General features: G+C 36.9%; 1 long non-coding RNA gene across 1 annotated transcript in view; it reads left to right on the top strand.

Moving 5' to 3' along the window:
- Window positions 1-26,845, top strand: part of LOC127907575 (uncharacterized) — a 93,173-nt gene that overhangs the window by 27,980 nt on the left and 38,348 nt on the right. The window contains exon 2 of the long non-coding RNA XR_008064969.1: window positions 24,533-24,586. This is a non-coding gene — a long non-coding RNA (uncharacterized LOC127907575). The remainder of the gene's footprint in view (window positions 1-24,532; window positions 24,587-26,845) is intronic.

Here is a 26,845-nt window from a genome sequence, read left to right as displayed (position 1 = left end):
TACTATAATATGACAGACCAGCTCGATCTACTGTCTCTGTTAAATTATGACACACCAGCTAGATCTAATGTCTCTATTATATTTTGACAGACCAGCTAGATCTACTGTCTCTATTATATTATGACAGACCAGCTAGATCTACTGTCTCTATTATATTATGACAGACCAGCTAGATCTACTGTCTCTATTATATTATGACAGACCAGCTAGATCTACTGTCTCTATTATATTATGACAGACCAGCTAGATCTACTGTCTCTATTATATTATGACAGACCAGCTAGATCTACTGTCTCTATTATATTATGACAGACCAGCAAGATCTACTATAATATGACAGACCAGCTAGATCTACTGTCTCTATTATATTATGACAGACCAGCTAGATCTACAATTTCTATTATATTATGATTATATTATGAAGGACCAGCTATATCTACTGTCTCTATTATATTATGACAGACCAGCTAGATCTACTATAATATGACAGACCAGCTAGATCTACTGTCTCTATTATATTATGACAGACCAGCTAGATCTACTGTCTCTATTATATTATGACAGACCAGGTAGATCTGCTGTCTCTATTATATTATGACAGACCAGCTAAGATCTACTGTCTCTATTATAATATGACAGACCAGCTAGATCTACTGTCTCTGTTATCATATGACAGACCAGCGAGATCTACTGTCTCTATTATATTATGACAGACCAGCTAGATCTTCATTTTCTATTATATTATGATTATATTATGAAGGACCAGCTATATCTACTGTCTCTATGATGACACACCAGCTTGATCTACTGCCTCTATTATAATTTGGCAGACCAGCTAGATCTACTGTCTCTGCTATAATATGACAGACCAGCTACATCTACTGTCTCTATTATAATATGACAGACCAGCTAGATCTACTGTCTCTATTATATTATGACAGACCAGATCCTGTCTCTATATCTACTGTCTCTATTATATTATGACAGACCAGCTAGATCTACTGTCTCTATTATATTATGACAGACCAGCTAGATCTACTGTCTCTATTATATTATGACAGACCAGCTAGATCTACTGTCTCTATTATAATATGACAGACCAGCTACTATTGTCTCTATTATAATATGACAGACCAGCTAGATCTACTGTCTCTATTATATTATGACAGACCAGCTAGATCTACTGTCTCTATTATATTATGACAGACCAGCTAGATCTACTGTCTCTATTAATATGACAGACCAGCTAGATCTACTGTCTCTATTTATATTATGACAGACCAGCTAGATCTACTGTCTCTATTATATTATGACAGACCAGCTAGATCTACTGTCTCTATTATATTATGACAGACCAGCTAGATCTACTGTCTCTATTATATTATGACAGACCAGCTAGATCTACTGTCTCTATTATATTATGACAGACCAGCTAGATCTACTGTCTCTATTATATTATGACAGACCAGCTAGATCTACTGTCTCTATTATATTATGACAGACCAGCTAGATCTACTGTCTCTATTATATTATGACAGACCAGCTAGATCTACTGTCTCTATTATATTATGACAGACCAGCTAGATCTACTGTCTCTATTATATTATGACAGACCAGCTAGATCTACTGTCTCTATTATATTATGACAGACCAGCTAGATCTACTGTCTCTATTATAATATGACAGACCAGCTAGATCTACTGTCTCTATTATATTATGACAGACCAGCTAGATCTACTGTCTCTATTATATTATGACAGACCAGCTAGATCTACTGTCTCTATTATATTATGACAGACCAGCTAGATCTACTGTCTCTATTATATTATGACAGACCAGCTAGATCTACTGTCTCTATTATATTATGACAGACCAGCTAGATCTACTGTCTCTATTATATTATGACAGACCAGCTAGATCTACTGTCTCTATTATATTATGACAGACCAGCTAGATCTACTGTCTCTATTATATTATGACAGACCAGCTAGATCTACTGTCTCTATTATATTATGACAGACCAGCTAGATCTACTGTCTCTATTATATTATGACAGACCAGCTAGATCTACTGTCTCTATTATATTATGACAGACCAGCTAGATCTACTGTCTCTATTATATTATGACAGACCAGCTAGATCTACTGTCTCTATTATATTATGACAGACCAGCTAGATCTACTGTCTCTATAATTATGACAGACCAGCTAGATCTACTGTCTCTATTATATTATGACAGACCAGCTAGATCTACTGTCTCTATTATATTATGATTATATTATGAAGACCAGCTATATCTACTGTCTCTATTATATTATGACAGACCAGCTAGTCTATTATATTATGACAGACCAGCTAGATCTATATTATGATGACAGACCAGCTAGATCTACTGTCTCTATTATATTATGACAGACCAGCTAGATCTACTGTCTCTATTATATTATGACAGACCAGCTAGATCTACTGTCTCTATTATATTATGACAGACCAGCTAGATCTACTGTCTCTATTATAATATGACAGACCAGCTAGATCTACTGTCTCTGTTATCATATGACAGACCAGCGAGATCTACTGTCTCTATTATATTATGACAGACCAGCTCGATCTACATTTTCTATTATATTATGATTATATTATTAAGGACCAGCTATATCTACTGTCTCTATGATGACACACCAGCTTGATCTACTGCCTCTATTATAATTTGGCAGACCAGCTAGATCTACTGTCTCTGCTATAATATGACAGACCAGCTACATCTACTGTCTCTATTATATTATGACAGACCAGCTAGATCTACTGTCTCTATTATATTATGACAGACCAGCTAGATCTACTGTCTCTATTATATTATGACAGACCAGCTAGATCTACTGTCTCTATTATATTATGACAGACCAGCTAGATCTACTGTCTCTATTATATTATGACAGACCAGCTAGATCTACTGTCTCTATTATAATATGACAGACCAGCTAGATCTACTGTCTCTATTATAATATGACAGACCAGCTATATCTACTGTCTCTATTATATTATGACAGACCAGCTAGATCTACTGTCTCTATTATATTATGACAGACCAGCTAGATCTACTGTCTCTATTATATTATGACAGACCAGCTAGATCTACTGTCTCTATTATATTATGACAGACCAGCTAGATCTACTGTCTCTATTATATTATGACAGACCAGCTAGATCTACTGTCTCTATTATAATATGACAGACCAGCTAGATCTACTGTCTCTATTATATTATGACAGACCAGCTAGATCTACTGTCTCTATTATATTATGACAGACCAGCTAGATCTACTGTCTCTATTATATTATGACAGACCAGCTAGATCTACTGTCTCTATTATATTATGACAGACCAGCTAGATCTACTGTCTCTATTATATTATGACAGACCAGCTAGATCTACTGTCTCTATTATATTATGACAGACCAGCTAGATCTACTGTCTCTATTATATTATGACAGACCAGCTAGATCTACTGTCTCTATTATATTATGACAGACCAGCTAGATCTACTGTCTCTATTATATTATGACAGACCAGCTAGATCTACTGTCTCTATTATATTATGACAGACCAGCTAGATCTACTGTCTCTATTATATTATGACAGACCAGCTATATCTACTGTCTCTATTATAGTATGACAGACCAGCTAGATCTACTGTCTCTATTATATTATGACAGATCAGCTCGATCTACTATAATATGACAGACCAGCTAGATCTACTGTCTCTATTATAATATGACAGACCAGCTAGATCTACTGTCTCTATTATATTATGACAGACCAGCTAGATCTACTGTCTCTATTATATTATGACAGACCAGCTAGATCTACTGTCTCTATTATATTATGACAGACCAGCTAGATCTACTGTCTCTATTATAATATGACAGACCAGCTAGATCTACTGTCTCTATTATAATATGACAGACCAGCTAGATCTACTGTCTCTATTATATTATGACAGACCAGCTAGATCTACTGTCTCTATTATATTATGACAGACCAGCTAGATCTACTGTCTCTATTATATTATGACAGACCAGCTAGATCTACTGTCTCTATTATATTATGACAGACCAGCTAGATCTACTGTCTCTATTATATTATGACAGACCAGCTAGATCTACTGTCTCTATTATAATATGACAGACCAGCTAGATCTACTGTCTCTATTATATTATGACAGACCAGCTAGATCTACTGTCTCTATTATATTATGACAGACCAGCTAGATCTACTGTCTCTATTATATTATGACAGACCAGCTAGATCTACTGTCTCTATTATATTATGACAGACCAGCTAGATCTACTGTCTCTATTATATTATGACAGACCAGCTAGATCTACTGTCTCTATTATATTATGACAGACCAGCTAGATCTACTGTCTCTATTATATTATGACAGACCAGCTAGATCTACTGTCTCTATTATATTATGACAGACCAGCTAGATCTACTGTCTCTATTATATTATGACAGACCAGCTAGATCTACTGTCTCTATTATATTATGACAGACCAGCTAGATCTACTGTCTCTATTATATTATGACAGACCAGCTAGATCTACTGTCTCTATTATATTATGACAGACCAGCTAGATCTACTGTCTCTATTATATTATGACAGACCAGCTAGATCTACTGTCTCTATTATATTATGACAGACCAGCTAGATCTACTGTCTCTATTATATATGACAGACCAGCTAGATCTACTGTCTCTATTATATTATGACAGACCAGCTAGATCTACTGTCTCTATTATATTATGACAGACCAGCTAGATCTACTGTCTCTATTATATTATGACAGACCAGCTAGATCTACTGTCTCTATTATATTATGACAGACCAGCTAGATCTACTGTCTCTATTATATTATGACAGACCAGCTAGATCTACTGTCTCTATTATATTATGACAGACCAGCTAGATCTACTGTCTCTATTATATTATGACAGACCAGCTAGATCTACTGTCTCTATTATATATGACAGACCAGCTAGATCTACTGTCTCTATTATATTATGACAGACCAGCTAGATCTACTGTCTCTATTATATTATGACAGACCAGCTAGATCTACTGTCTCTATTATATTATGACAGACCAGCTAGATCTACTGTCTCTATTATATTATGACAGACCAGCTAGATCTACTGTCTCTATTAATATGACAGACCAGCTAGATCTACTGTCTCTATTATATTATGACAGACCAGCTAGATCTACTGTCTCTATTATATTATGACAGACCAGCTAGATCTACTGTCTCTATTATATTATGACAGACCAGCTAGATCTACTGTCTCTATTATATTATGACAGACCAGCTAGATCTCTATATATATGACAGACCAGCTAGATCTACTGTCTCTATTAAATTATGACAGACCAGCTAGATCTATGTCTCTATTATATTATGACAGACCAGCTAGATCTACTGTCTCTATTATATTATGACAGACCAGCTAGATCTACTGTCTCTATTATATTATGACAGACCAGCTAGATCTACTGTCTCTATTATATTATGACAGACCAGCTAGATCTACTGTCTCTATTATATGACAGACCAGCTAGATCTACTGTCTCTATTATATTATGACAGACCAGCTAGATCTACTGTCTCTATTATATTATGACAGACCAGCTAGATCTACTGTCTCTATTATATTATGACAGACCAGCTAGATCTACTGTCTCTATTATATTATGACAGACCAGCTAGATCTACTGTCTCTATTATATTATGACAGACCAGCTAGATCTACTGTCTCTATTATATTATGACAGACCAGCTAGATCTACTGTCTCTATTATATTATGACAGACCAGCTAGATCTACTGTCTCTATTATATTATGACAGACCAGCTAGATCTACTGTCTCTATTATATTATGACAGACCAGCTAGATCTACTGTCTCTATTATATTATGACAGACCAGCTAGATCTACTGTCTCTATTATATTATGACAGACCAGCTAGATCTACTGTCTCTATTATATTATGACAGACCAGCTAGATCTACTGTCTCTATTATATTATGACAGACCAGCTAGATCTACTGTCTCTATTATATTATGACAGACCAGCTAGCTACTGTCTCTATTATATTATGACAGACCAGCTAGATCTACTGTCTCTATTATATTATGACAGACCAGCTAGATCTACTGTCTCTATTATAATATGACAGACCAGCTAGATCTACTGTCTCTATTATATTATGACAGACCAGCTAGATCTACTGTCTCTATTATATTATGACAGACCAGCTAGATCTACTGTCTCTATTATATTATGACAGACCAGCTAGATCTACTGTCTCTATTATAATATGACAGACCAGCTAGATCTACTGTCTCTATTATATTATGACAGACCAGCTAGATCTACTGTCTCTATTATATTATGACAGACCAGCTAGATCTACTGTCTCTATTATATTATGACAGACCAGCTAGATCTACTGTCTCTATTATATTATGACAGACCAGCTAGATCTACTGTCTCTATTATATTATGACAGACCAGCTAGATCTACTGTCTCTATTATATTATGACAGACCAGCTAGATCTACTGTCTCTATTATATTATGACAGACCAGCTAGATCTACTGTCTCTATTATATTATGACAGACCAGCTAGATCTACTGTCTCTATTATATTATGACAGACCAGCTAGATCTACTGTCTCTATTATATTATGACAGACCAGCTAGATCTACTGTCTCTATTATATTATGACAGACCAGCTAGATCTACTGTCTCTATTATATTATGACAGACCAGCTAGATCTACTGTCTCTATTATATTATGACAGACCAGCTAGATCTACTGTCTCTATTAATATGACAGACCAGCTAGATCTACTGTCTCTATTATATTATGACAGACCAGCTAGATCTACTGTCTCTATTATATTATGACAGACCAGCTAGATCTACTGTCTCTATTATATTATGACAGACCAGCTAGATCTACTGTCTCTATTATATGACAGACCAGCTAGATCTACTGTCTCTATTATATTATGACAGACCAGCTAGATCTACTGTCTCTATTATATTATGACAGACCAGCTAGATCTACTGTCTCTATTATATTATGACAGACCAGCTAGATCTACAGTCTAGATCTATGATATGACAGACCAGCTATATCTACTGTCTCTATTATATTATGACAGACCAGCTAGATCTACTGTCTCTATTATATTATGACAGACCAGCTAGATCTACTGTCTCTATTATATTATGACAGACCAGCTAGATCTACTGTCTCTATAATATGACAGACCAGCTAGATCTACTGTCTCTAATATATACCAGACCAGCTAGATCTACTGTCTCTATTATATTATGACAGACCAGCTAGATCTACTGTCTCTATTATATTATGACAGACCAGCTAGATCTCTACCAGCTAGTCTCTGTCTCTATTATATTATGACAGACCAGCTAGATCTACTGTCTCTATTATATTATGACAGACCAGCTAGATCTACTGTCTCTATTATATTATGACAGACCAGCTAGATCTACTGTCTCTATTATATTATGACAGACCAGCTAGATCTACTGTCTCTATTATATTATGACAGACCAGCTAGATCTACTGTCTCTATTATATTATGACAGACCAGCTAGATCTACTGTCTCTATTATATTATGACAGACCAGCTAGATCTACTGTCTCTATTATATTATGACAGACCAGCTAGATCTACTGTCTCTATTATATTTTGACAGACCAGCTAGATCTACTGTCTCTATTATATTATGACAGACCAGCTAGATCTACTGTCTCTATTATATTATGACAGACCAGCTAGATCTACTGTCTCTATTATATTATGACAGACCAGCTAGATCTACTGTCTCTATTATATTATGACAGACCAGCTAGATCTACTGTCTCTATTATATTATGACAGACCAGCTAGATCTACTGTCTCTATTATATTATGACAGACCAGCTAGATCTACTGTCTCTATTATATTATGACAGACCAGCTAGATCTACTGTCTCTATTATATATGACAGACCAGCTAGATCTACTGTCTCTATTATATTATGACAGACCAGCTAGATCTACTGTCTCTATTATATTATGACAGACCAGCTAGATCTACTGTCTCTATTATATTATGACAGACCAGCTAGATCTACTGTCTCTATTATATTATGACAGACCAGCTAGATCTACTGTCTCTATTATATTATGACAGACCACTATAATATAGATCTACTGTCTCTATTATATTATGACAGACCAGCTAGATCTACTGTCTCTATTATATTATGACAGACCAGCTAGATCTACTGTCTCTATTATATTATGACAGACCAGCTAGATCTACTGTCTCTATTATATTATGACAGACCAGCTAGATCTACTGTCTCTATTATATTATGACAGACCAGCTAGATCTACTGTCTCTATTATATTATGACAGACCAGCTAGATCTACTGTCTCTATTATATTATGACAGACCAGCTAGATCTACTGTCTCTATTATAATATGACAGACCAGCTAGATCTACTGTCTCTATTATATTATGACAGACCAGCTAGATCTACTGTCTCTATTATATTATGACAGACCAGCTAGATCTACTGTCTCTATTATATTATGACAGACCAGCTAGATCTACTGTCTCTATTATATTATGACAGACCAGCTAGATCTACTGTCTCTATTATATTATGACAGACCAGCTAGATCTACTGTCTCTATTATATTATGACAGACCAGCTAGATCTACTGTCTCTATTATATTATGACAGACCAGCTAGATCTACTGTCTCTATTATATTATGACAGACCAGCTAGATCTACTGTCTCTATTATATTATGACAGACCAGCTAGATCTACTGTCTCTATTATATTATGACAGACCAGCTAGATCTACTGTCTCTATTATATTATGACAGACCAGCTAGATCTACTGTCTCTATTATATTATGACAGACCAGCTAGATCTACTGTCTCTATTATATTATGACAGACCAGCTAGATCTACTGTCTCTATTATATTATGACAGACCAGCTAGATCTACTGTCTCTATTATATTATGACAGACCAGCTAGATCTACTGTCTCTATTATATATGACAGACCAGCTAGATCTACTGTCTCTATTATATTATGACAGACCAGCTAGATCTACTGTCTCTATTATATATGACAGACCAGCTAGATCTACTGTCTCTATTATATTATGACAGACCAGCTAGATCTACTGTCTCTATTATATTATGACAGACCAGCTAGATCTACTGTCTCTATTATATTATGACAGACCAGCTAGATCTACTGTCTCTATTATATTATGACAGACCAGCTAGATCTACTGTCTCTATTATATTATGACAGACCAGCTAGATCTACTGTCTCTATTATATTATGACAGACCAGCTAGATCTACTGTCTCTATTATATTATGACAGACCAGCTAGATCTATTATATATGACAGACCAGCTAGATCTACTGTCTCTATTATATTTTGACAGACCAGCTAGATCTACTGTCCCTATTATACTATGACAGACCAGCAAGATCTACTGTCTCTATTATATTATGACAGACCAGCTAGATCTACTGTCTCTATTATATTATGACAGACCAGCTAGATCTACTATCTCTATTATATTATGACAGACCAGCTAGATCTACTGTCTCTATTATATTATGACAGACCAGCTAGATCTACTGTCTCTATTATATTATGACAGACCAGCTAGATCTACTGTCTCTATTATATTATGACAGACCAGCTAGATCTACTGTCTCTATTATATTATGACAGACCAGCTAGATCTACTGTCTCTATTATATTATGACAGACCAGCTAGATCTACTGTCTCTATTATAGCATGACTGACCAGCTAGATCTACTGTCTCTATTATATTATGACAGACCAGCTAGATCTACTGTCTCTATTATAATATGACAGACCAGCTAGATCTACTGTCTCTATTATATTATGACAGACCAGCTAGATCTACTGTCTCTATTATATTATGACAGACCAGCTAGATCTACTGTCTCTATTATATTATGACAGACCAGCTAGATCTACTGTCTCTATTATATTATGACAGACCAGCTAGATCTACTGTCTCTATTATATTATGACAGACCAGCTAGATCTACTGTCTCTATTATATTATGACAGACCAGCTAGATCTACTGTCTCTATTATATTATGACAGACCAGCTAGATCTACTGTCTCTATTATATTATGACAGACCAGCTAGATCTACTGTCTCTATTATATTATGACAGACCAGCTAGATCTACTGTCTCTATTATATTATGACAGACCAGCTAGATCTACTGTCTCTATAGCTAGATCTACTGTCTCTATATGACAGACCAGCTAGATCTACTGTCTCTATTATATTATGACAGACCAGCTAGATCTACTGTCTCTATTATATTATGACAGACCAGCTAGATCTACTGTCTCTATTATATTATGACAGACCAGCTAGATCTACTGTCTCTATTATATTATGACAGACCAGCTAGATCTACTGTCTCTATTATATATGACAGACCAGCTAGATCTACTGTCTCTATTATATTATGACAGACCAGCTAGATCTACTGTCTCTATTATATTATGACAGACCAGCTAGATCTACTGTCTCTATTATATTATGACAGACCAGCTAGATCTACTGTCTCTATTATATTATGACAGACCAGCTAGATCTACTGTCTCTATTATATTATGACAGACCAGCTAGATCTACTGTCTCTATTATATTATGACAGACCAGCTAGATCTACTGTCTCTATTATATTATGACAGACCAGCTAGATCTACTGTCTCTATTATAATTATGACAGACCAGCTAGATCTACTGTCTCTATTATATTATGACAGACCAGCTAGATCTACTGTCTCTATTATATTATGACAGACCAGCTAGATCTACTGTCTCTATTATAATATGACAGACCAGCTAGATCTACTGTCTCTATTATATTATGACAGACCAGCTAGATCTACTGTCTCTATTATATTATGACAGACCAGCTAGATCTACTGTCTCTATTATATTATGACAGACCAGCTAGATCTACTGTCTCTATTATATTATGACAGACCAGCTAGATCTACTGTCTCTATTATATTATGACAGACCAGCTAGATCTACTGTCTCTATATATATTATGACAGACCAGCTAGATCTACTGTCTCTATTATATTATGACAGACCAGCTAGATCTACTGTCTCTATTATATTATGACAGACCAGCTAGATCTACTGTCTCTATTATATTATGACAGACCAGCTAGATCTACTGTCTCTATTATATTATGACAGACCAGCTAGATCTACTGTCTCTATTATATTATGACAGACCAGCTAGATCTACTGTCTCTATTATATTATGACAGACCAGCTAGATCTACTGTCTCTATTATATTATGACAGACCAGCTAGATCTACTGTCTCTATTATATTATGACAGACCAGCTAGATCTACTGTCTCTATTATATTATGACAGACCAGCTAGATCTACTGTCTCTATTATATTATGACAGACCAGCTAGATCTACTGTCTCTATTATATTATGACAGACCAGCTAGATCTACTGTCTCTATTATATTATGACAGACCAGCTAGAGATACTCTCTATTATATATGACAGACCAGCTAGATCTACTGTCTCTATTATATTATGACAGACCAGCTAGATCTACTGTCTCTATTATATTATGACAGACCAGCTAGATCTACTGTCTCTATTATATTATGACAGACCAGCTAGATCTACTGTCTCTATTATATTATGACAGACCAGCTAGATCTACTGTCTATTATATATGACAGACCAGCTAGATCTACTGTCTCTATTATATTATGACAGACCAGCTAGATCTACTGTCTCTATTATATTATGACAGACCAGCTAGATCTACTGTCTCTATTATATTATGACAGACCAGCTAGATCTACTGTCTCTATTATATTATGACAGACCAGCTAGATCTCTGTCTCTATAATATGACAGACCAGCTAGATCTACTGTCTCTATTATATTATGACAGACCAGCTAGATCTACTGTCTCTATTATATTATGACAGACCAGCTAGATCTACTGTCTCTATTATATTATGACAGACCAGCTAGATCTACTGTCTCTATTATATTATGACAGACCAGCTAGATCTACTGTCTCTATTATATTATGACAGACCAGCTAGATCTACTGTCTCTATTATATTATGACAGACCAGCTAGATCTACTGTCTCTATTATATTATGACAGACCAGCTAGATCTACTGTCTCTATTATATTATGACAGACCAGCTAGATCTACTGTCTCTATTATATTATGACAGACCAGCTAGATCTACTGTCTCTATTATATTATGACAGACCAGCTAGATCTACTGTCTCTATTATATTATGACAGACCAGCTAGATCTACTGTCTCTATTATATTATGACAGACCAGCTAGATCTACTATAATATGACAGACCAGCTAGATCTACTGTCTCTATTAAATTATGACACACCAGCTAGATCTAATGTCTCTATTATATTTTGAGAGACCAGCTAGATCGACTGTCTCTATTATATTATGACAGACCAGCTTGATCTACTGTCTCTATTATATTATGACAGACCAACTAGATCTACTGTCTATAATATGTTATGACAGATCAGCTAGATCTACTATGATATGACAGACCAGCTAGATCTACTGTCTCTATTATATTATGACACACCAGCTAGATCTACTGTCTCTATTATATTATGACAGACCAGCTAGATCTACTGTCTCTATTATATAATGACAGACCAGCTAGATCTACTGTCTCTAATATATTATGACAGACCAGCTAGATCTACTGTCTCTATTATATTATGACAGACCAGCTAGATCTACTGTCTCTATTATATATGACAGACCAGCTAGATCTACTGTCTCTATTATATTATGACAGACCAGCTAGATCTACTGTCTCTATTATATTATGACAGACCAGCTAGATCTCTATAATATGACAGACCAGCTAGATCTACTGTCTCTATTATATTATGACAGACCAGCTAGATCTACTGTCTCTATTATATTATGACAGACCAGCTAGATCTACTGTCTCTATTATATTATGACAGACCAGCTAGATCTACTGTCTCTATTATATTATGACAGACCAGCTAGATCTACTGTCTCTATTATATTATGACAGACCAGCTAGATCTACTGTCTCTATTATATTATGACAGACCAGCTAGATCTACTGTCTCTATTATATTTTGACAGACCAGCTAGATCTACTGTCTCTATTATATTATGACAGACCAGCTAGATCTACTGTCTCTATTATATTATGACAGACCAGCTAGATCTACTGTCTCTATAATATGACAGACCAGCTAGATCTACTGTCTCTATTATATTATGACAGACCAGCTAGATCTACTGTCTCTATTATATTATGACAGACCAGCTAGATCTACTGTCTCTATTATATTATGACAGACCAGCTAGATCTACTGTCTCTATTATATTATGACAGACCAGCTAGATCTACTGTCTCTATTATAAAATGACAGACCAGCTAGATCTACTGTCTCTATTATATTATGACAGACCAGCTAGATCTACTGTCTCTATTATATTATGACAGACCAGCTAGATCTACTGTCTCTATTATATTATGACAGACCAGCTAGATCTACTGTCTCTATTATATTATGACAGACCAGCTAGATCTACTGTCTCTATTATATATGACAGACCAGCTAGATCTACTGTCTCTATTATATTATGACAGACCAGCTAGATCTACTGTCTCTATTATATTTTGACAGACCAGCTAGATCTACTGTCTCTATTATATTATGACAGACCAGCTAGATCTACTGTCTCTATTATATTATGACAGACCAACTAGATCTACTGTCTCTATTATATTATGACAGACCAGCTAGATCTACTCTCTATTATATTATGACAGACCAGCTAGATCTACTGTCTCTATTATATTATGACAGACCAGCTAGATCTACTGTCTCTATTATATTATGACAGACCAGCTAGATCTACTGTCTCTATTATATTATGACAGACCAGCTAGATCTACTGTCTCTATTATATTATGACAGACCAGCTAGATCTACTGTCTCTATTATATTATGACAGACCAGCTAGATCTACTGTCTCTATTATATTATGACAGACCAGATAGATCTACTGTCTCTATTATATTATGACAGACCAGCTAGATCTACTGTCTCTATTATATTATGACAGACCAGCTAGATCTACTGTCTCTATTATATTATGACAGACCAGCTAGATCTACTGTCTCTATTATATTATGACAGACCAGCTAGATCTACTGTCTCTATTATATTATGACAGACCAGCTAGATCTACTGTCTCTATTATATTATGACAGACCAGCTGGATCTACTGTCTCTATTATATTATGACAGACCAGCTAGATCTCCTGTCTCTATTATATTTTGACAGACCGGCTAGATCTACTGTCTCTGTTAAATTATGACACACCAGCTAGATCTAATGTCTCTATTATATTTTGACAGACCAGCTATTTCTACTGTCTCTATTATATTATGAAGGACCTGCTATATCTACAGTCTCTATTATATTATGACAGACCAGCTAGATCTACTGTCTCTATTATATTTTGACAGACCAGCTAGATCTACTATAATATGACAGACCAGCTAGATCGACTGTCTGTATTACATTATGACAGACCAGCTAGATCTACTGTCTCTATTATATTATGACAGACCAGCTAGATCTACTGTCTCTATTATATTATGACAGACCAGCTAGATCTACTGTCTCTATTATATTATGACAGACCAGCTAGATCTACTGTCTCTATTATATATGACAGACCAGCTAGATCTACTGTCTCTATTATATATGACAGACCAGCTAGATCTACTGTCTCTATTATATTATGACAGACCAGCTAGATCTACTGTCTCTATTATATTATGACAGACCAGCTAGATCTACTGTCTCTATTATATTATGACAGACCAGCTAGATCTACTGTCTCTATTATATTATGACAGACCAGCTAGATCTACTGTCTCTATTATATTATGACAGACCAGCTAGATCTACTGTCTCTATTATATTATGACAGACCAGCTAGATCTACTGTCTCTATTATATTATGACAGACCAGCTAGATCTACTGTCTCTATTATATTATGACAGACCAGCTAGATCTACTGTCTCTATTATATTATGACAGACCAGCTAGATCTACTGTCTCTATTGTATTATGACAGACCAGCTAGATCTACTGTCTCTATTATATTATGACAGACCAGCTAGATCTACTGTCTCTATTATAATATGACAGACCAGCTAGATCTACTGTCTCTATTATATTATGACAGACCAGCTAGATCTACTGTCTCTATTATATTATGACAGACCAGCTAGATCTACTGTCTCTATTATATTATGACAGACCAGCTAGATCTACTGTCTCTATTATATTATGACAGACCAGCTAGATCTACTGTCTCTATTATATTATGACAGACCAGCTAGATCTACTATAATATGACAGACCAGCTAGATCTACTGTCTCTATTATATTATGACAGACCAGCTAGATCTACTGTCTCTATTATATTATGACAGACCAGCTAGATCTACTGTCTCTATTATATTATGACAGACCAGCTAGATCTACTGTCTCTATTATATTATGACAGACCAGCTAGATCTCTGTCTCTATATATTATGACAGACCAGCTAGATCTACTGTCTCTATTATATTATGACAGACCAGCTAGATCTACTGTCTCTATTATATTATGACAGACCAGCTAGATCTACTGTCTCTATTATATTATGACAGACCAGCTAGATCTACTGTCTCTATTATATTATGACAGACCAGCTAGATCTACTGTCTCTATTATATTATGACAGACCAGCTAGATCTCTGTCTCTATTATATTATGACAGACCAGCTAGATCTACTGTCTCTATTATATTATGACAGACCAGCTAGATCTACTGTCTCTATTATATTATGACAGACCAGCTAGATCTACTGTCTCTATTATATTATGACAGACCAGCTAGATCTACTGTCTCTATTATATATGACAGACCAGCTAGATCTACTGTCTCTATTATATTATGACAGACCAGCTAGATCTACTGTCTCTATTATATTATGACAGACCAGCTAGATCTACTGTCTCTATTATATTATGACAGACCAGCTAGATCTACTGTCTCTATTATATTATGACAGACCAGCTAGATCTACTGTCTCTATTATATATGACAGACCAGCTAGATCTACTGTCTCTATTATATTATGACAGACCAGCTAGATCTACTGTCTCTATTATATTATGACAGACCAGCTAGATCTACTGTCTCTATTATATTATGACAGACCAGCTAGATCTACTGTCTCTATTATATTATGACAGACCAGCTAGATCTACTGTCTCTATTATATTATGACAGACCAGCTAGATCTACTGTCTCTATTATATTATGACAGACCAGCTAGATCTACTGTCTCTATTATATTATGACAGACCAGCTAGATCTACTGTCTCTATTATATTATGACAGACCAGCTAGATCTACTGTCTCTATTATATTATGACAGACCAGCTAGATCTACTGTCTCTATTATATTATGACAGACCAGCTAGATCTACTGTCTCTATAATATGACAGACCAGCTAGATCTACTGTCTCTATTATATTATGACAGACCAGCTAGATCTACTGTCTCTATTATATTATGACAGACCAGCTAGATCTACTGTCTCTATTATATTATGACAGACCAGCTAGATCTACTGTCTCTATTATATTATGACAGACCAGCTAGATCTACTGTCTCTATTATATTATGACTGACCAGCTAGATCTACTGTCTCTATTATATTATGACAGACCAGCTAGATCTACTGTCTCTATTATATTATGACAGACCAGCTAGATCTACTGTCTCTATTATAATATGACAGACCAGCTAGATCTACTGTCTCTATTATATTATGACAGACCAGCTAGATCTACTGTCTCTATTATATTATGACAGACCAGCTAGATCTACTGTCTCTATTATATTATGACAGACCAGCTAGATCTACTGTCTCTATTATATTATGACAGACCAGCTAGATCTACTGTCTCTATTATAATATGACAGACCAGCTAGATCTACTGTCTCTATTATATTATGACAGACCAGCTAGATCTACTGTCTCTATTATATTATGACAGACCAGCTAGATCTACTGTCTCTATTATATTATGACAGACCAGCTAGATCTACTGTCTCTATTATATTATGACAGACCAGCTAGATCTACTATATATATGACAGACCAGCTAGATCTACTGTCTCTATTATATTATGACAGACCAGCTAGATCTACTGTCTCTATTATATTATGACAGACCAGCTAGATCTACTGTCTCTATTATATTATGACAGACCAGCTAGATCTACTGTCTCTATTATATTATGACAGACCAGCTAGATCTACTGTCTCTATTATATTATGACAGACCAGCTAGATCTACTGTCTCTATTATATTATGACAGACCAGCTAGATCTACTGTCTCTATTATATTATGACAGACCAGCTAGATCTACTGTCTCTATTATATTATGACAGACCAGCTAGATCTACTGTCTCTATTATATTATGACAGACCAGCTAGATCTACTGTCTCTATTATATTATGACAGACCAGCTAGATCTACTGTCTCTATTATATATGACAGACCAGCTAGATCTACTGTCTCTATTATATTATGACAGACCAGCTAGATCTACTGTCTCTATTATATATGACAGACCAGCTAGATCTACTGTCTCTATTATATTATGACAGACCAGCTAGATCTACTGTCTCTATTATATTATGACAGACCAGCTAGATCTACTATATATATGACAGACCAGCTAGATCTACTGTCTCTATTATATTATGACAGACCAGCTAGATCTACTGTCTCTATTATATTTTGACAGACCAGCTAGATCTACTGTCTCTATTATATTATGACAGACCAGCTAGATCTACTGTCTCTATTATATTATGACAGACCAGCTAGATCTACTGTCTCTATTATATTATGACAGACCAGCTAGATCTACTATTATATGACAGACCAGCTAGATCTACTGTCTCTATTATATTATGACAGACCAGCTAGATCTACTGTCTCTATTATATTATGACAGACCAGCTAGATCTACTGTCTCTATTATATTATGACAGACCAGCTAGATCTACTGTCTCTATTATATTATGACAGACCAGCTAGATCTACTGTCTCTATTATATTATGACAGACCAGCTAGATCTCCTGTCTCTATTATATTTTGACAGACCAGCTAGATCTACTGTCTCTATTATATTATGACAGACCAGCTAGATCTACTGTCTCTATTATATTATGACAGACCAGCTAGATCTACTGTCTCTATTATATTATGACAGACCAGCTAGATCTACTGTCTCTATTATATTATGACAGACCAGCTAGATCTACTGTCTCTATTATATTTTGACAGACCAGCTAGATCTACTGTCTCTACTATAATATGACAGACCAGCTAGATCTACTGTCTCTATTACATTATGACAGACCAGCTAGATCTACTGTCTCTATTATATTATGACAGACCAGCTAGATCTACTGTCTCTATTATATTATGACAGACCAGCTAGATCTACTGTCTCTATTATATTATGACAGACCAGCTAGATCTACTGTCTCTATTATATTATGACAGACCAGCTAGATCTACTCTCTATTATATTATGACAGACCAGCTAGATCTACTTTCTCTATTATAATATGACAGACCAGCTAGATCTACTGTCTCTATTATATTACGACAGACCAGCTAGATCTACTGTCTCTATTATATTATGACAGACCAGCTAGATCTACTGTCTCTATTATATTATGACAGACCAGCTAGATCTACTGTCTATTATATATGACAGACCAGCTAGATCTACTGTCTCTATTATATTATGACAGACCAGCTAGATCTACTGTCTCTATTATATTATGACAGACCAGCTAGATCTACTGTCTCTATTATATTATGACAGACCAGCTAGATCTACTGTCTCTATTATATTATGACAGACCAGCTAGATCTACTGTCTCTATTATATTATGACAGACCAGCTAGATCTACTACAATATGACAGACCAGTTATATCTACTGTCTCTATTATATTATGACAGACCAGCTAGATCTACTGTCTCTATTATATTATGACAGACCAGCTAGATCTACTGTCTCTATTATATTATGACAGATCAGCTAGATCTACTATAATATGACAGACCAGGTAGATCTACTATCTCTATTATATTATGACACACCTGCTAGATCTAATGTCTCTATTATATTATGACAGACCAGCTAGATCTACTGTCTCTATTATAATATGACAGACCAGCTAGATCTACTGTCTCTATTATATTATGACAGACCAGCTAGATCTACTGTCTCTATTATATTATGACAGACCAGCTAGATCTACTGTCTCTATTATAGTATGACAGACCAGCTAGATCTACTGCCTCTATTATAATTTGACAGACCAGCTAGAGCTACTGTCTCTATTATATTATGACAGACCAGCTAGATCTACTGTCTCTATTATATTTTGACAGACCAGCTAGATCTACTGTCTCTATTATATTATGACAGACCAGCTAGATCTACTGTCTCTATTATATTTTGACAGACCAGCTAGATCTACAGTCTCTATTATATTATGACAGACCAGCTAAATCTACTGTCTCTATTATATTATGACAGACCAGCTAGATCTACTGTCTCTATTATATTATGACAGACCAGCTAGATCTACTGTCTCTATTATATTATGACAGATCAGCTAGATCTACTATAATATGACAGACCAGCTAGATCTACTGTCTCTATTAAATTATGACACACCAGCTAGATCTAATGTCTCTATTATATTTTGACAGACCAGCTAGATCTACTGTCTCTATTATATTATGACAGACCAGCTAGATCTACTGTCTCTATTATATTATGACAGACCAGCTAGATCTACTGTCTCTATTATAGCATGACTGACCAGCTAGATCTACTGTCTCTATTATATTATGACAGACCAGCTAGATCTACTGTCTCTATTATATTATGACAGACCAGCTAGATCTACTATAATATGACAGACCAGTTATATCTACTGTCTCTATTATATTATGACAGACCAGCTAGATCTACTGTCTCTATTATATTATGACAGACCAGCTAGATCTACTGTCTCTATTATATTATGACAGACCAGCTAGATCTACTGTCTCTATTATATTATGACAGACCAGCTAGATCTACTATAATATGACAGACCAGCTAGATCTAATGTCTCTATTATATTATGACAGACCAGCTAGATCTACTGTCTCTATTATATTATGACAGACCAGCTAGATCTACTGTCTCTATTATATTATGACAGACCAGCTAGATCTACTGTCTATATTATGTTATGACAGATCAGCTAGATCTACTATAATATGACAGACCAGGTAGATCTACTATCTCTATTATATTATGACACACCAGCTAGATCTACTGTCTCTATTATATTATGACAGACCAGCTAGATCTACTGTCTCTATTATATAATGACAGACCAGCTAGATCTACTGTCTCTATTATATTATGACAGACCAGCTAGATCTACTGTCTCTATTATAATATGACAGACCAGTTAGATCTACTGTCTCTATTATATTATGACAGACCAGCTAATCTACTGTCTCTATTACAATATGACAGACAAGCAAGATCTACTGTCTCTATTATAGTGTGACAGACCAACTAGATCTACTGCCTCTATTATAGTGTGACAGACCAGCTAGATCTATTGTCTCTATTATATTTTGACAGACCAGCTAGATCTACAGTCTCTATTATAGTATGACAGACCAGCTAAATCTACTGTCTCTATTATATTATGACAGACCAGCGAGAGCTACTATAATATGACAGACCAGGTAGATCTTCTGTCTCTATTATATTATGACACACCAGCTAGATCTACTGCCTCTATTATAATTTGACAGACCAGCTACATCTAAATCTCAAATAAATGACAATCAAATCAAATGTATTTATGACAGACCTTCGTACATCAGCTGACATCTCATTAAGTGCTGTACAGAAACCCAGCCTAAAACCCCAAACAGCAAGCAATGCAGGTGTACCAGCTAATCTACTGTCTCGTTGGCTATGAAAAACACCCTAGAAAGGCCAAAACCTAGGATTATATTCGTGACAGAACCAGGCTAGATGGGGTGGCCAGTCCTCTTCTGGCTATTATATTATAACAGAACACCAAGATGTTCAAATGTTCATAAATGACCAGCATGGTCGAATAATAATAAGGTAGAACAGTTGAAACTGGAGAGCAGCATGGCCAGGTGGACTGGGGACAGCAAAGAGTCTACATGTCGGTTGTCTGGGGCATGGTATAGGGCTCGATATTATGACAGACCAGCTAGATCTACTCCTATTATAGAGAAAGAAAGAGATCTAGAGTCTCTATTATATTATGACAGCCATGTGGGGTCCAGTCTCTTCTGGCTATGCCAGGTGGAGATTATAACAGAACATGGCCAAGATGTTCAAATGTTCATAAATGTTCATCTTCTGGCTCTATTATATTTTGACAGACCAGATAGATCTACTGTCTCTATTATATTATGACAGACCAGCTAGATCTACTGTCTCTATTATAATATGACAGACCAGCTAGATCTATTGTCTCTATTATATTATGACAGACAGCTAGATCTACTGTCTCTATTATATTATGACATACATGCTATATCTACTGTCTCTATTATAATTTGACATACCAGCTATATCTACTCTCTTTATTATGTTTTGACAGACCAGCTAGATCTACTGTCTCTATTATATTATGACAGACCAGCTAGATATACAGTCTCTATTATAATATGACAGACCAGCTAGATCTGTCTCTATTATATTATGACAGACCAGCTAGATCTACTGTTGTAACGTCGTTCTTATTTGACAGAAAGAGATCTCGGAATGAAATGCAGCGTAGTGGTTACTCATAAAAGTGACACATGTAATAACTATCTCAAATACAAAATGACAGACCAGCTAAACCTACTGTCAGCCTATTCTGGTGAAACTACACAGAGACAGGAAAAATCACCCACGAAATATACAGTGACAGACCCAGGCTACCTAAATACGGTTCCCAATCAGAGACAACGAGAATCACCTGACTCTGATTATATTATGACAGACCAGCCTATACAACACCCCTCCTCAGCTGCAATCCCAAATTCTACAAACCCCAATACGAAAATACAATATATAAACCCAGTCAGACCCTGGCCTGACCAAATATATAACGAAAACACAAAATACAATGACCAGCGTGACAACTGTCTCTATTATATTATGACAGACCAGCTAGATCTACTGTCTCTATTATATTATGACAGACCAGCTAGAGCTACTGTCTATATCATATTATGACAGACCAGCTAGATCTACTATAATATGACAGACCAGGTAGATCTACTATCTCTATTATATTATGACACACCAGCTTGATCTACTGTCTCTATTATATTATGACAGACCAGCTAGATCTACTGTCTCTATTGTATAATGACAGACCAGCAAGATCGACTGTCTCTATTATATTATGACAGACCAGCTAGATCTACTGTCTCTATTATATTATGACAGACCAGCTAGATCTACTGTCTCTATTATATTATGACAGACCAGCTAGATCTACTACAATATGACAGACCAGTTATATCTACTGTCTCTATTATATTATGACAGACAAGCTCGATCTACTGTCTCTATTATAGTGTGACAGAAAAGCTAGATCTACTGTTTCTATTATATTATGAAGGACCAACTATATCTACTGTCTCTATTATGACACACCAGCTAGATCTACTGCCTCTATTATAATTTGACAGACCAGCTAGAGCTACTGTCTCTATTATATTATGACAGACCAGCTAGATCTACTGTCTCTATTATAATATGACAGACCAGCTAGATCTACTGTCTCTATTATATTATGACAGACCATCTAGATCTACTGTCTCTATTATATTATGACAGACCAGCTAGATCTACTGTCTCTATTATATTATGACAGACCAGCAAGATCTACTGTCTCTATTATATTGTGACAGACCAGCTAGATCTACTGTATCTATTATAATATGACAGACCAGCTAGATCTATTGTCTCTATTATATTGTAACAGACCAGCTATATCTACTGTCTCTATTATATTATGACAGACATGCTAGATCTACTGTCTCTATTATATTATGAAGGACCTGCTGTATCTACTGTCTCTATTATATTATGACAGACCAGCTATATCTACTGTCTCTATTATAATATGACAGACCAGCTATATCTACTCTCTCTATTATATTTTGACAGACCAGCTAGATCTACTGTCTCTATTATATTATGACAGACCAGCTTGTACTACTGTCTCTATTATAATATGACAGACCAGCTAGATCTACTGTCTCTATTATATTATAACAGACCAGCTCGATCTATTGTCTCCACTATATTATGACAGACCAGCTCGAACTGTCTCTATTATATTATGACAGACAAGCTTGATCTACTGTCTCTATTATAATATGACAGACCAGCAAGATCTACTGTCTCTATTACATTATGACAGACCAGCTACATCTACTGTCTCTATTAAAATATGACAGGCCAGCTAGATCTACTGTCTCTATTATAATTTGACAGACCAGCTAGATATATTGTCTCTATTATATTATGACAGACCAGCAAGATCTACTGTCTCTATTATATTATGACAGACCAGCTAGATATATTGTCTATTTTATATTATGACAGACCAGCTATATCTACTGCAAATTATGGTGGAAATAAGTATTTGGTTAATAACAAAATTTTATCTCAATACTTTGTTATATACCCTTTGTTGGCAATGAACACTCTGGCGCCGACAGAGATGGCCGCCTCGCTTCGCATTCCTAGGAAACTATGCAGTTTTTTGTTTTTTTACGTGTTATTTCTTACATTAGTACCCCAGGTCATCTTAGGTTTCATTACATACAGTCGAGAAGAACTACTGAATATAAGATCAGCGTCAACTCACCATCAGTACGACCAAGAATATGTTTTTCGCGACGCGGATCCTGTGTTCTGCCTTACATAACAGGACAACGGAATGGATCGCATGCAGCGACCCAAAAAAACTACTCCGAAAAAGAGGGAAACGAGGCGGTCTTCTGGTCAGACTCCGGAGACGGGCACACCATGCACCACTCCCTAGCATTCTTCTTGCCAATGTCCAGTCTCTTGACAACAAGGTTGATGAAATCCGAGCAAGGGTAGCATTCCAGAGGGACATCAGAGACTGTAACGTTCTGTGCTTCACGGAAACATGACTCACTGGAGAGGCGTTATCCCGAAGCGGTGCAGCCAACGGGTTTCTCCACGCATCTCGCCGACAGAAACAAACACCTTTCTGGTAAGAAGAGGGGCGGGGGCGTATGCCTTATGGCTAACGAGACATGGTGTGATGAAAGAAACATACAGGAACTCAAATCCTTCTGTTCACCTGATTTAGAATTCCTCACAATCAAATGTAGACCGCATTATCTACCAAGAGAATTCTCTTCGATTATAATCACAGCCGTATATATCCCCCCCCAAGCAGACACATCGATGGCTCTGAACAAACTTTATTTAACTCTTTGCAAACTGGAAACCATTCATCCGGAGGCTGCATTCATTGTTGCTGGGGATTTTAACAAGGCTAATCTGAAAACAAGACTCCCTAAATTTTATCAGCATATCGATTGCGCAACCAGGGGTGAAAAAACCTTGGATCATTGTTACTCTAACTTCCGCGACGCATATAAGGCCCTGCCCCGCCCCCCTTTCGGAAAAGCTGACCACGACTCCATTTTGCTGATCCCTGCCTACAGACAGAAACTAAAACTAGAGGCTCCCACGCTGAGGTCTGTCCAACGCTGGTCCGACCAAGCTGACTCCACACTCCAAGATTGCTTCCATCACGTGGACTGGGATATGTTTCGTATTGCGTCAGATAACAACATTGACGAATACGCTGATTCGGTGTGCGAGTTCATTAGAACGTGCGTTGAATATGTCGTTCCCATAGCAACGATTAAAACATTCCCTAACCAGAAACCGTGGATTGATGGCAGCATTCGCGTGAAACTGAAAGCGCGAACCACTGCTTTTAATCAGGGCAAGGTGTCTGGTAACATGACCGAATACAAACAGTGCAGCTATTCCCTCCGCAAGGCTATCAAACAAGCTAAGCGTCAGTACAGAGACAAAGTAGAATCTCAATTCAACGGCTCAGACACAAGAGGCATGTGGCAGGGTCTACAGTCAATCACGGACTACAGGAAGAAATCCAGCCCAGTCACGGACCAGGATGTCTTGCTCCCAGGCAGACTAAGTAACTTTTTTGCCCGCTTTGAGGACAATACAGTGCCACTGACACGGCCTGCAACGAAAACATGCGGTCTCTCCTTCACTGCAGCCGAGGTGAGTAAGACATTTAAACGTGTTAACCCTCGCAGGGCTGCAGGCCCAGACGGCATCCCCAGCCGTGCCCTCAGAGCATGCGCAGACCAGCTGGCCGGTGTGTTTACGGACATATTCAATCAATCCCTATACCAGTCTGCTGTTCCCACATGCTTCAAGAGGGCCACCATTGTTCCTGTTCCCAAGAAAGCTAAGGTAACTGATCTAAACGACTACCGCCCCCGTAGCACTCACTTCCGTCATCATGAAGTGCTTTTAGAGACTAGTCAAGGACCATATCACCTCCACCCTACCTGACACACTAGACCCACTCCAATTTGCTTACCGCCCAAATAGGTCCACAGACGATGCAATCTCAACCACACTGCACACTGCCCTAACCCATCTGGACAAGAGGAATACCTATGTGAGAATGCTGTTCATCGACTACAGCTCGGCATTCAACACCATAGTACCCTCCAAGCTCGTCATCAAGCTCGAGACCCTGGGTCTCGGCCCGCCCTGTGCAACTGGGTACTGGACTTCCTGACGGGCCGCCCCCAGGTGGTGAGGGTAGGTAACAACATCTCCTCCCCTCTGATCCTCAACACTGGGGCCCCACAAGGGTGCGTTCTGAGCCCTCTCCTGTACTCCCTGTTCACCCACGACTGCGTGGCCACGCACGCCTCCAACTCAATCATCAAGTTTGCGGACGACACAACAGTGGTAGGCTTGATTACCAACAACAACGAGACGGCCTACAGGGAGGAGGTGAGGGCGTCAGGAAAATAACCTCACACTCAACGTCAACAAAACTCAGGAGCCGATTGTGGACTTCAGGAAACAGCAGAGGGAACACCCCCCTATCCACATCGATGGAACAGTAGTGGAGAGGGTAGCAAGTTCCTCGGGCATACACATCACAGACAAACTGAATTGGTCCACTCACACAGACAGCGTCGTGAAGAAGGCGCAGCAGCGCCTCTTCAACCTCAGGAGGCTGAAGAAATTCGGCTTGTCACCAAAAGCACTCACAAACTTCTACAGATGCACAATCGAGAGCATCCTGGCGGGCTGTATCACCGCCTGGTACGGCAACTGCTCCGCCCTTAACCATAAGG

This window comes from Oncorhynchus keta, chromosome 15 (assembly GCF_023373465.1).
Source record: "Oncorhynchus keta strain PuntledgeMale-10-30-2019 chromosome 15, Oket_V2, whole genome shotgun sequence".
Lineage (NCBI taxonomy): Eukaryota > Metazoa > Chordata > Actinopteri > Salmoniformes > Salmonidae > Oncorhynchus > Oncorhynchus keta.
The sequence above is the reverse complement of the archived record's forward strand: the minus strand, read 5'-3'. Positions and strand labels throughout refer to the sequence as shown.